The sequence below is a fragment of the Cervus canadensis genome, chromosome 13 (genome assembly GCF_019320065.1).
Source record: "Cervus canadensis isolate Bull #8, Minnesota chromosome 13, ASM1932006v1, whole genome shotgun sequence".
NCBI lineage: Eukaryota > Metazoa > Chordata > Mammalia > Artiodactyla > Cervidae > Cervus > Cervus canadensis.
Window position 1 is genome coordinate 64574541 of NC_057398.1, and position 12796 is coordinate 64587336.

Here is a 12796-nt window from a genome sequence, read left to right on the forward strand (position 1 = left end):
GCTAGCGGTAACACTATCATTTCATGATGATCAAAGTGATTAATTATATGATTGTACCTTTTCAGAAGAAAACTGGGTCTTGAAGGTACATTTGACATTTTGTTTCACCTTAATAAAGAACTATAATTGTTTAGATTTCAAGAAAAGATGTACAAGATTTACTTGATTGTCTTGTTCATAAAAGACCAAGCATTTACTTCTGTGCACTATGACTCTGAGCTCTTGTGCCTCATCATGAAACATGAGCAACCAATGAGAATGCTGAATGGACTTCAGCAATGTTGAGTACAAGAGCATTACTCCATTAAAGTAATAATGTAGCAGAGGGAGTAAGAAGGACTTAAGAGGAAGATTTGGATGACATCACTGAGCTTTTTGTTTGTTTGTTTGTTACATTTTCTTCTATTTCTCCAGATTTTACAGTCTACTTTGAGGCTCTGCAGGACATTTTTTCTGGTCCTGTCAACTTACTTATTCTATTAATTTTTGACAATTCTTTTGAGAGTAATTAATTATTCTCCTTGATAATTAATCTTTCCAGTTGCTGTAGATTTCCACAAAAGCTGTATTTTGCCCCATAGACTTTTGAAAAACCTTTATTCTAGCAGGCATTACATTTTTCTTTGTTTAAAAATCTGCCTTTCTTACTTTTCCAAAGCAAGAACACTATGTTCATTTTTATAGCACTAGTTCTTATATGTGATATTTTAAAACATTTTTGAAAATGGCAGAACCCCAGAGCAAAATTAATTAAACAAAGTAAGAATTGTATTTATTTTCATAGGTGAAAATTCCAGAAGTATGTCTGATTTGAGATAAAATTGGATCCCGGGGTCAAATGATTTTATTAGGGTATTATTTTATCCCCCACCCTATCTTGTCTCATTCTTAAGCAGAGATGACCCCCAGGCTGACATAATCCAGGTTTAGTCCCAAATAGTGCAGGCTAACCTAGAGGCAATGAAAATCTCATGTCTTGGTCATTCAAACAAAATTCTTAGAATTGAATTCATTGCCTCTAATGAGGTGAAATCTCACTATGGCCACTGATGCCAAGAGCAAGAAATACAGATTCGTTTTAGCACAAGTCCAGTGCCCTTTCTTAGAACATCTAGTTGAGTCATTTTATCTCTGACAGAGTTCTTACCTGTAGGAAAAATAATGCACTAGAGTTGGGTTAAATAGATTTTTTTTTTTTTTTTTTTGATAGTGAAGTGCAGTTTATTACACCGGCGGGCCCAAAGCAGAGTCTCCTCTTAGCCAAGGACCCCGTCCAGCATTTGTGAAAATATTTTATACCCCATGTGTATGTGTCCAAACCCACTATCCCAATTCCCTTGAGACTTACATAAACAAAGGAAGGGTAAATACAACCACAATAACCCCATCATTCACGTCTTATGTGTTCAAACAGTCAATAATCAATAAGCCCGCAGTTACATTCCAAATAGTTAATAACCGATAAGCCTGTGCTTACATTCTGATAGATAGTGTCCGGAGGCAGGGGTGATTAGTGTCTGTTTTCTCTTCTTTAAGATTCCCCTGCCCAGAGGGGGGTCTTATCCTTCCGTTGTCATTCCCACAGGCGCTAAGCACAGAGTTCAGAGTCCACTGCCCAGAGGGGGGTCTTATCCTTCCATTGTCATTCCCACAGGCGCTAAGCACAGAGTTCAGAGTCCACTGGAGAGGTGGCCACGCACGATCAGCACAGACAGGCCTGAGATGGAGTCCAGGCCCTATGAATTCCTTCTTCATTCCCCCCTCTTGATGCTCTTAGTTTCCATAACGAGCATCATTTATTGAGATATATTGTACCTTAGCCCTCCTGTCATCCACATGAGAGAATGCTATCAACCTCTGGGTTACAAAATTCACAAGACATTGTAGGAAGCAGGGCCCACAGAGCAGTATGATTAAGATTACTATAACAACAGTTACAATGGTTTTCCACCAGTCTCCCTTTACCCAGGAGAGGACTGAAGTCCAAAAGGGAATATTTTCATTAGACATGGCTTTCACTTGATCTTGGATATCCTTCAAGGCAGTAGATACATTTCCAGACAGGTCAGGGATGTACACACAACATTTGACTTCAATCACGGCGCAAGTCCCTCCGTGGGCTGCTGTATGTCTAATGCCATCCTATTTTGAATTACTGCCTTCCTCATCTGAATTTGTTCTTCGTTCAAAGCTTGAATGGCTTTAGTACTGTCTAAGAGGGCCTGTTTGGTGAAATTAGTTAAGGCCTCTACCTTAACCATGATATCCGTTGTCCCTACAGAGGGTACAAACAAGGCAGCAAGATAGTCATACCATTGGAACACAGATCGTGTCCATCTTGCATGCAGATAAGGCAGGTTTACTGGAGGCTGGTGTAGGCTAGGCTTAATACTGCCATGGGCGAAAGCAAATCCTAATGTGCAACGCCCCACCCAGCCAACTGGTAACCATGGCCATAAGTTAAGCCCACAGAGCCACTGGGTCCCATTGGGGGCTACCCAGCGGATTCCAGGATTATATTTCCAGTCGGAACCGGGCCACTGAACAGACTGATTGGGGTGATAGGTAACTTCCAAGATTTGTTTACATTGTTCAGGGGGCAAATAACCCATATATTTTAATTCTTTTGGGTCTAGGGGGTGGTCTCCAAATCCAACTTTCTGTTCTTTTTGTTCCCAGCAAATAGTAGCAGGGGTAATCAACTGTCCTTTCTCAGGAGTCCTCCAGAAATATTCATCCCAGACCTGGTAGTATTGCTCAAGAAGATAAAAAGCTCAACTCAAGCTGAGCTTTGGAGAAGGAAATGGCAACTCACTCCAGTATTCTTGCCTGGAGAATCCTGTGGACAGAGGAGCCCGATGGGATGCTGTCCATGGAGTTGCACAGAGTCAGACACGACTGAAGCGACTTAGCGTGCATGCGTGCATTGGAGAAGAAAAGGGCAACCCACTCCAGTGTTCTTGCCTGGAGAATCCCAGGGACAGAGGAGCCTGGTGGGCTGCCGTCTATGGGGTCGCACAGAGTCGAACACGACTGAAGTGACTCAGCAGCAGCAGCAGCAGCAGCAAGCAGAGCTTCCAGAAATTACTTTAAGAACTACAATTCAAAATTACTCTAGGATGACTACTGAGACTCCTGGTAATACTGAAATCTCAGCTCCCTTTGCCTCAGTCAAGAGGTGCTACCAGCCCACCTAGACCTGCATATGCGCTGCTACCTGCCCAATGGCTGCAACGCTGACTGCCATCTCTGCAAATATCAGGGTCCGTCTCAAGCAGGAACATACGACTGAGAGCAATGAAGTTACAAGCCTGTGCATTAGGATGCAGGAATAATGATGAAAATAGCTGTTTGCTTCTAAATGAGGAAAGAAGAGTGAATACTGTGAAGAAATAAAGATGTTCAGAGGGTGTTAAGCGATATAGGACATTGAAAGCTGTACACATACATCTCCATTCAAATATACGAATTGATATTGCAGAACATTTATACCCTATGATAGGGACTTCCCTGGTGGCTCAGAGGTTAAAGCGTCTGCCTGCAACGTGGGAGACCTGGATTCGATCCCTGGGTCGGGAAGATCGCCTGGAGAAGGAAATGGCAATCCACTCCAGTATTCTTGCCTGGAGAATCCCACGGACGGAGAAGCCTGATAGGCTACCAGTCCAAGGGGTCGCAAAGAGTCGGACAAGACTGAGAGACTTCACTTTCACTTTCATAGAAAATTCATGTTCTTTTTCTTCCTTTGTTTTGTAACCAGTGCATGAATGGTAAGAAAACATTGTAGACAATAATAATAATAAAGGTACACTTCATTATCTTAATATGTGATAAGAAGTAAATAAACAATACAGTATTAGTTGAATGAATGAGTAAATGAATGAATCATTCTTAAAATAAAATTGCACTTAGTATATATGTAAAACACCACCAGATGTTGTCACATCTGGATTTATAGCACAAGAAAAAAGAAGCAAGGTGATGACATTATCAGCATAAAATCTGACAATATTTACACTGCATGGAAATAGACATTTTAAAGCTATTATCAGCATATTTAAATATGAAGGGCATTTTATGGTATATCAAAATCAATAGATACTTGTCATAATAATTTCAAAATGGCAGATTTTAATATGACATTTACACAGGGTCATCTAACTGAGACAATGGCCTACTTTATAGATTTAGAGGAGTCAGTAAACATGTTTAATACAGATAATTGAAATTATAGATGAGACACCAAATGTTGTATGAAGTGTGTTAGTCTTTCAGTTGTGTCCAACTCGTTGTGACCCCATGGTCTGTAGCCCACCAGGCTCCTCCATCTATGGAATTCTCCAGGGAAGAATACTGGAATGGGTAGCCATTCTCTTCTCTAAGGCACTGTCCTGACCCAGGGATTGAACCCAGGTCTCCTGCATTTCAGGCAGATTCTTTTATTGTCTGAGCCATTAAGGAAGCTCAATGTTGTATAATCATCTATCAGTTATTTACTCTGAAGTAGAGAGCTGAAGTTTTGTCCATATTCCGACTTCTTTTCTTATAAAATTACAGTAGATTTCAAGTCTTAGCCTTTCAATTTACCCCCAGGAAGCAGAAGCACTAATAAGGCTAGGGACAAAAATGACATCCTCACAAACAAAAGTTTGGCAAAAATCTGGCACTTTATTCTCATACTATGAGAATTTTCTTCTTTTTTTTTTTTTTTTGGAGTAGGTCTCAATAGTAATATCATGGGGCCCATGGGAAAGGAGTCATTGATAAAGGAATTTAAGAAGACACAAATAAAAGGAAAGACATCCTGCATGTATGGATTGGAAGAATTAATATTGTTAAAGCTGGGGCTTCCTAGGTGGTGCTAGTGGTAATGATCCCACCTGACAATGCAGGAGATATATGAGATGCAGGTTTGATCCCTGAGTTGGGAAGATCCCCTGGAGGAGGACATGGCAACCCACTCCAGTATTCTTGCCTAGAGAATCCCATAGACAAAGGACCCTGGTGGGCTACGGTCCATGGGGTCACAGAGAGTCAGACATCACTGAAGTGACTTAGCATGCATGCATGCACACCATCTGTACTACCCAAAATGATCTATAAATTCAATGCAACCCCAATTAAAATCTTAATTCCATTTTTTAAAGAAATAGAAAAATGAAAAACACTAAAACTTATATGGAACTACAAAAGCTTTTAAATAGCCAATAGCCAGTCAATCCTGAGCAAGAAGAACAAAGCTAAAGATACCATACTATTTCAAAACTCACTACAAAGGTAGAGTAATCAAAACATGATCTTGGCATAGAAACAGACATATAGACCAATGGAACAGTATAGACAGACTGAAATAAATCTATGCATTTACAGTTAACTAATCCTTGACAAAGGTGCCAAGAGTGGGGAAACGACAATCTCTTCAATAAATGGTGTTGGAAAAACTGAATAACCACCTTCAGAAGAATGAAATCTTCTGAAATCTCACATCAAATAGAAAATCAATTCAAAATAGGTTAGATATTTAAATTTAAGATGTGAAACCATAAAATCCCTATAAGAAAACACAGGGCTAGAGCTTAGTGATATTGGTCTGAAAAATGATTTTTTAGGTATGAAACCAAAAACACAGGCAACAAAACAAAAGCAGGCAAATTCAGTTGCATCACGCTAATAAGCTTCTGTGCAGCAAAGGGAAAAACAAGCAAAGTGAAAAGGCAACCTATGGAATAGAAGAGAGTAATTGCAAACTATGTATCTGATAAGGTATCAATATCTAAAATATATAAGGGGGTCATACAACCCAACAGAAAAGAAAAACCTGACTTTAAAATGGAAAAAGGACCTGATTAGACAGTTCTTAATAAAACATACACAAATAGCCAACAGGTAAATGAAAAAGGATGCAGTTTCACTAAGCAGTAAAATGCAAATTAAAATCACAATGAGATATCACATCACACCTGTTAGAAGGACAATCATCAAAAAAGACAAGAGAAGACAAGTTTGGTGAGGGTGTGGGGAAAAAAAACCTGTACATTGTTGATGGGGGTATAAACTGAAAGAAACATGAGTGCTCCAAATAAATTGAAAAATGGAAGCACTACATCATCTAGCAATTCTATTTTTGAGTATGTAGTCAAAGGAAACAAAAAGATATCTGCACTCCAAGGTTCATTTCAGCATTATTCACAATAGCCAAGATATGGAAACAGCCTAAAGGTCCATTAACAGATGAGTGGGTAAACAAAATGTACTATATACATGTAATTGAATATTAGTCAGTCTTAAAAAAAAAAAAAAAAGAATCTTGTCATCTGAGACCTCATGGATTAACCTGAATTCTGCTATGCTCAGTGAAATAAGCCAGATGCAGAAAAACAAATTCTATATGACTTTAGTTACATGTGGACTTTAACACAGTTAAACTCATAGAAACAGTAGAAAGGTGGTTATCAAGACTTGAGGGAGGTGGAAATGGGGAGAAATTGGTCAAAGGGTAAAACGTTTCAGTTATGCAAGATGACTAAGTTGTGGAAAACTGGTGAACCGAAATGTGACTGTAGTTGACATCATTGTATTGTGTACTTGAAATCTGCTAAAAGGGTAGATTTGGGGTCTTCCCACTTGGGGGAAAAAAAGGAGGAGGGGGAGAAGTGAGGAACGAGGAAGGGGAAGGAGAAAGAAAAATAGTAAAGATGTGAGGTAATGGACACGTATGCTGACTTGGTTGTGGTGAATATTTCACAGTGTATACAGGTATCAGGTCACCAGTTTGTAAACCTTAAATTTATATAATTTTTCATTGTCAACTATCCCTCAAAGCTGGGGAAAAAATAAAGGGGCTAGTGGAAAATTTTTCCTTGTGTGGATCTTGGTGCTTTAAGAGAAAACACTTTCTTCTCACATGATCACATAGCAGAACATCCTTCCTAAGAGAGGTTTCTAACCCTAATAGGCAAATGACATTTGGTGGAGACCAAGTAGGGTCAGTTCTCTGGTGGTGAAAGGAGGTAAGAGTAGTTCATTCATGGTGTTTTCCCTCTAGGTGATAGGGAAAAAAATAAAATGTTTTCTTTCTATTTTTTTGTCTTAAGCTATTTTTTTTTCTTGCCCATTTAACAAGCAAGATGCTTATTTTGAAATGCTGGTGAACAAAACTGAACAAAGCATGGGTATTTTTAGGGGGAAAAAAAGAGAAAGGTTTCAGCAGTTATCTGAATAAATATTATAAATATGTGGGTACTAATCCTGTATGGAAGATTTGGATGAAGACCATGCAAAGTATCTTTAAAAATTTAAATTTTAAAAAAATTGTTTATTTTCCTCTAAGCAAGAAATGCAGTAGATGATGAGCTTGAATCAGAAAGAAAAGTGATACTTATTCATCTCATAACTAATTCAAGAATCCCTTTTATTTTACTTTCACTTAATAAGTTGTCAATATTTCTCAAAGAGAGTTTCACACCAAGATTATAAAATGCTCTACAAATAAAATATTCCATGGTCAACTAGAAATGAGGAAAAAACATAATATAATCTTGCTGCACAGACACAAAATAATTAACACATTAAATTCTATATGAATTTCTGATAATAAAAATACTACATTTAGATAAATTATGAGATTTTATTTCTTTCACATAAAAGCTAAGTGAATCTCTTCCTGTTCATCTAGCTTTACAAAATTCAGTTATTCAACATAATTTATTATGAGGCTAATGTGAAAGCTCAGTGAAACAGTTAATGATAAAAAAGCAATGATTCACTACATTTATTATGCACATTTAGAAGAAATGCCACCTATAGCTAAAATACATTAAAATCCTATTAGCTCCTTCATATCTAATCATTGCTTCTATATTTTGCTATATAAAATTATTTGGACAAAGGAAATGCTTTTTAAGTTATGTTTCTCAATGAAAGTCACTAGTAGTGGGAAATTGTTCGGATTTCATAACTTGAATTCTCATAACTTTTACTTTTGTTTTCAGGATATTAAGCTTTGATGTAATCACATACAAGAGTCACATTTTTCTGAAAAAAGAAATCTTTTAAAGTATTTCTACTTGACAAAATAAATTTTACTAGGAAGAAATCAATTACCCAAAACATTTTTCTTTACTCTTTAAAAAAATTAATTTTTCATTGAGTAATTCAAATCAAAATATTAAACACTCTGATGGATACAGGACAATGATAGTGTACACTAACTTTTTTTAAATTTAAATATATAATAATAAGATTTAAATTAGTTTCCAATGATGCATTTAACTTTAATAAGATTTTGGCAATGTTAAACAACAGTCAATGAATTCCCAAAATCATATTTTAATATACAATGATAGGTATGAATAGGTACTAGTCAAATTCATTTGAAATTCTTAATGGTGGTTAAAAAATCAGAATTTGAGTATTGTAGTCAATGTGATGTAGTACAAAGAACACAGGAATGAGACTAAAGATGACTGGTTTCCAGCTGGTGAGTAGATCCGATGTCATTTTATTTATGCAAATAAATCACAAATTTCAAAATTAAAAAAAAAAATAACAACACTGGCATATTTAAAGACAAATAATGAAAATAGATACTGGTTTCTGTTGACCATGGAACTTTCAAAATTCACTTTCATTCCTGTCAAGATATTCTCTATTTCCAATATTCTGGGAGGTGGGTCATAGAGGATCTTGCTGTGGTTTATGTCGGAGAGTGTTTTGCCTATGTTCTCCTCTAGGAGTTTTATAGTTTCTGGTCTTACATTTAGATCTTTAATCCATTTTGAGTTTATTTTTGTGTATGGTGTTAGAAAGTGTTCTAGTTTCATTCTTTTACAAGTGGTTGACCAGTTTTCCCAGCACCACTTGTTAAAGAGGTGGTCTTTTTTCCATTGTATATTCTTGCCTCCTTTGTTGAAGATAAGGTGTCCATAGGTACGTGGATTTATCTCTGGGCTTTCTATTTTGTTCCATTGATCTATATTTCTGTCTTTGTGCCAGTACCATACTGTCTTGATGACTGTGGCTTTGTAGTAGAGTCTGAAGTCAGGCAGGTTGATTCCTCCAGTTCCATTCTTCTTTCTCAAGATTACTTTGGCTATTCGAGGGTTTTTGTATTTCCATACAAATTGTGAAATTATTTGTTCTAGTTCTGTGAAAAATACCGTTGGTAGCTTGATAGGGATTGCATTGAATCTATAGATTGCTTTGGGTAGAATAGCCATTTTGACAATATTGATTCTTCCAATCCATGAGCATGGTATGTTTCTCCATCTGTTTGTGTCCTCTTTGATTTCTTTCATCAGTGTTTTATAGTTTTCTATGTATAGGTCTTTTGATTCTTTAGGTAGATATATTCCTAAGTATTTTATTCTTTTTGTTGCAATGGTGAATGGTATTGTTTCCTTAAAAGCAAAACTAAACAAATGGGACCTAATGAAATTTAAAAGCTTTTGCACAGCAAAGGAAACTATAAGTAAGGTGAAAAGACAGCCCTCAGATTGGGAGAAAATAATAGCAAATGAAGAAACAGACAAAGGATTAATCTCAAAAATATACAAGCAACTCTTGAAGCTCAATTCCAGAAAAATAAATGACCCAATCAAAAAATGGGCCAAAGAACTAAACAGACATTTCTCCAAAGAAGACATACAGATGGCTAAAAAACACATGAAAAGTGCTCACATCACTCATTATCAGAGAAATGCAAATCAAACCACAAATGAGGTACCATTACACGCCAGTCAAGGATGGCTGCTATCGCAAAAGTCACAAGCAATAAATGCTGGAGAAGGCTGTGGAGAAAAGGGAACCCTCTTACACTGTTGGGGGAATGCAAACTAGTAACATGCCGCTATGGAGAACAGTGTGGAGATTTCTTAAAAAACTGGAAATAGACCTGCCATATGACCCAGCAATCCCACTCCTGGGCATACACACCGAGGAAACCAGATCTGAAAGAGACACGTGCACCCCAATGTTCATCGCAGCACTGTTTATAATAGTCAGGACATGGAAGCAACCTAGATGCCCATCAGCAGATGAATGGATAAGGAAGCTGTGGTACATATACACCATGGAATATTACTCAGCTGTCAAAAAGAATTCATTTGAATCAGTCCTAATGAGATGGATGAAACTGGAGCCCATTATACAGAGTGAAGTAAGCCAGAAAGATAAAGAACATTACAGCATACTACACATATATATGGAATTTAGAAAGATGGTAACGACACCCTATATGCAAAACAGAAAAAGAGACACAGAAATACAGAACAGACTTTTGAACTCTGTGGGAGAAGGTGAGGGTGGGATGTTTCAAAAGAACAGCATGTATACTATCTATGGTGAAACAGATCACCAGCCCAGGTGGGATGCATGAGACAAGTGCTCGGGCCTGGTGCACTGGGAAGACCCAGAGGAATCGGGTGGAGAGGGAGGTGGGAGGGGGGATCGGGATGGGGAATACGTGTAAATCTATTGCTGATTCATGTCAATGTATGACAAAACCCACTGAAAAAATAAATTAATTAATTAAAAAAAAAAAAAAAGATATTCTCTAAACTCCATTCCATAGCAAACCAGAGAAACTGAAGACTGGGTTCCTCTCTCTTTCCTTGGCCTGGTTGGGCTATATATGTTTTGTAGCATCAAATGTGCTTCAACTTTTAAAACATGCTCCAATCATCCATATAGCAAAGTAAATTGAATTAGAAATGCTCAATATCACAAATAATTCAGTTAATTTGGTTCCACTGGAAAATACATTATATGCTAAACGACAATTTTTACATCCCTATTGTACTGTAAATGTAACAGCTTAATTTTCAGGAAGCCCTATATGACCATAGGAAGCACCAAATTGATTGACTTATTTGGTGTTAAGTGAAAAATGAAAGTTACTCAGTCGTGTCCAACTCTTTGGGACCCCATGGATTATATAGTCCATGGAATTCTCCAGGCCAGAATACTGGAGTGGGTAGCCCTTCCCTTCTCCAGGGGATCTTCCCAACCCAGGAATCAAACCCAGGTCTCCCACATTGCAGGCGGATCTTTACCAGCTGAGCCACAAGGTAAGCCCAAGCATACTGGTGCGGATGGCTATCCCTTCTCCAGGGGATCTTCCTGACCCAGGATTTGAACCGGGGTCTCCTGTACTGCAGGCGGATTCTTTACCAACTGAGCCATCAGGGAAGCCCAAAAAAAGCCTACAGCGCCCTGTATTCCCAGGCAGTCTCCCATCCAAGTACTAACCAGGCCTGACCTTGCTTTGCTTTCAAGATCAGACAAGATCGGGTGCATTCAGGGTGGTATGGCAGTAAACCTAGAATCGGTTATGTGATAAAAATCATGATTCTTATTCCTGATGGACTTACATCTGCATAAAATTCAAGGAACCCATACCCCCTACCCCTGCTCATGAACAGTTTACCAAGACACAGATGATGGAATAAGACCATTTGTGGAGATCCAGGCTTACTAAACTTCCTTAAGCTCCTCCAGGAAGAAATGTTTTCCTACCTCATGCTCTTTAAGAATTTTCTATTGGGCACATTTTCTTCATATCTTATTATTCTAAAAATCCCCAAATAGGCCAATTTCCACTTAAGCTTCCAGGTTGATAATTTCAGTTTCCAGAAATCCTAGGAATCTCACACTAACTAGGCAATCCCTTTGCCTAGCAGTTACTCCTTTATACTTTAATATCCTGCTTTCTGTTCTGTGTCTGACTACTATGTCCCGGATGCCAGGCTGAAGCTGTAGAAAGGCTGGAATCTTGAGTTTTATGTTCATAGTGTATCAACAACACTTAATTGCATGCCAAATGAATGAACACATGAATGATCAACCTGAATAGACTAAAAAGTCTTCTAAGCAGAAATACAATGGTGAATTAGACCAAGGTCTGTGTAATGCTTTTAGCTAAAAAGTTAAGACTTTTTATAAGGCATATAAAATGTTTTTGTAATTTAGTATAATCTTGATAATTTTAAAAGGTTTATTAACTTTTGCACACAAAGAGACTCTGGATTACTCACATTTTATAAGGTAAGAAAAATTCACCTATTAAAGGGTAATAGGTACCACTATACCCATGATAATGAAAATTTATGTGCACCATTTCCTCAGCAGACCACCAAAAGGTCAAGTGTTTTACCAAAAGTGAGTCATTTTTTTTTAAATAGTCTAGAAGAACGGCAAATCTACTTAAAACAAATGAAAATACAAGGATTGTGTGTACACACCCACGTGTGTGTGTTTGTGTGTGTGTATACACACATACATGATATATATGGGGCTTCCCTGGTGGCTCAATTGGTAAAGAATCTACCTGCAATACAGGAGACCTGGGTTCAATCCCTGAGCTGGGAAGATCCCCTGGAGAAGGGGAATGGCTACTCACACCACTATTCTTGCCTGGAGAATCCCATGGGCACAGGAGCCTGGCAGGCTATCATGCATGGGGTCACACAGAGTCAGACACAAGTGAGAGACTAAGCGCACACATAAATGATGTATATATATGTACATATTCTGTGGAAATATTATTTTAAGTTATGTCAAATTCTAGCTACTGTTGAAAAACTGATCCTGAGTGATTTAAGGGTTGATATAGACACTTTTAGCTCTTTTTTGAAATATACCAACCATTCTTCTAGGGCTTCCCTGATAGCACAGTTAGTAAAGAGTCTGCTTCAATGCAGCAGACCCAGGTTTGATTCATGGGTTGGGAAGATCCCCTGGAGGAGGAATTGATAACCTACTCCAGCATTCTTGCCTGGAGAATCTCATGGACAAAGGA

The 12796-nt window shown here is 37.8% G+C and overlaps 1 long non-coding RNA gene and 1 pseudogene across 1 annotated transcript in view; both read right to left on the reverse strand.

The window, feature by feature from the left end:
* Positions 1-12796, reverse strand: part of LOC122452459 — a 454609-nt gene that overhangs the window by 359446 nt on the left and 82367 nt on the right. The gene's annotated exons all lie outside the window — the stretch shown is intronic.
* On the reverse strand, positions 11199-11317 carry LOC122452665 (annotated as a pseudogene).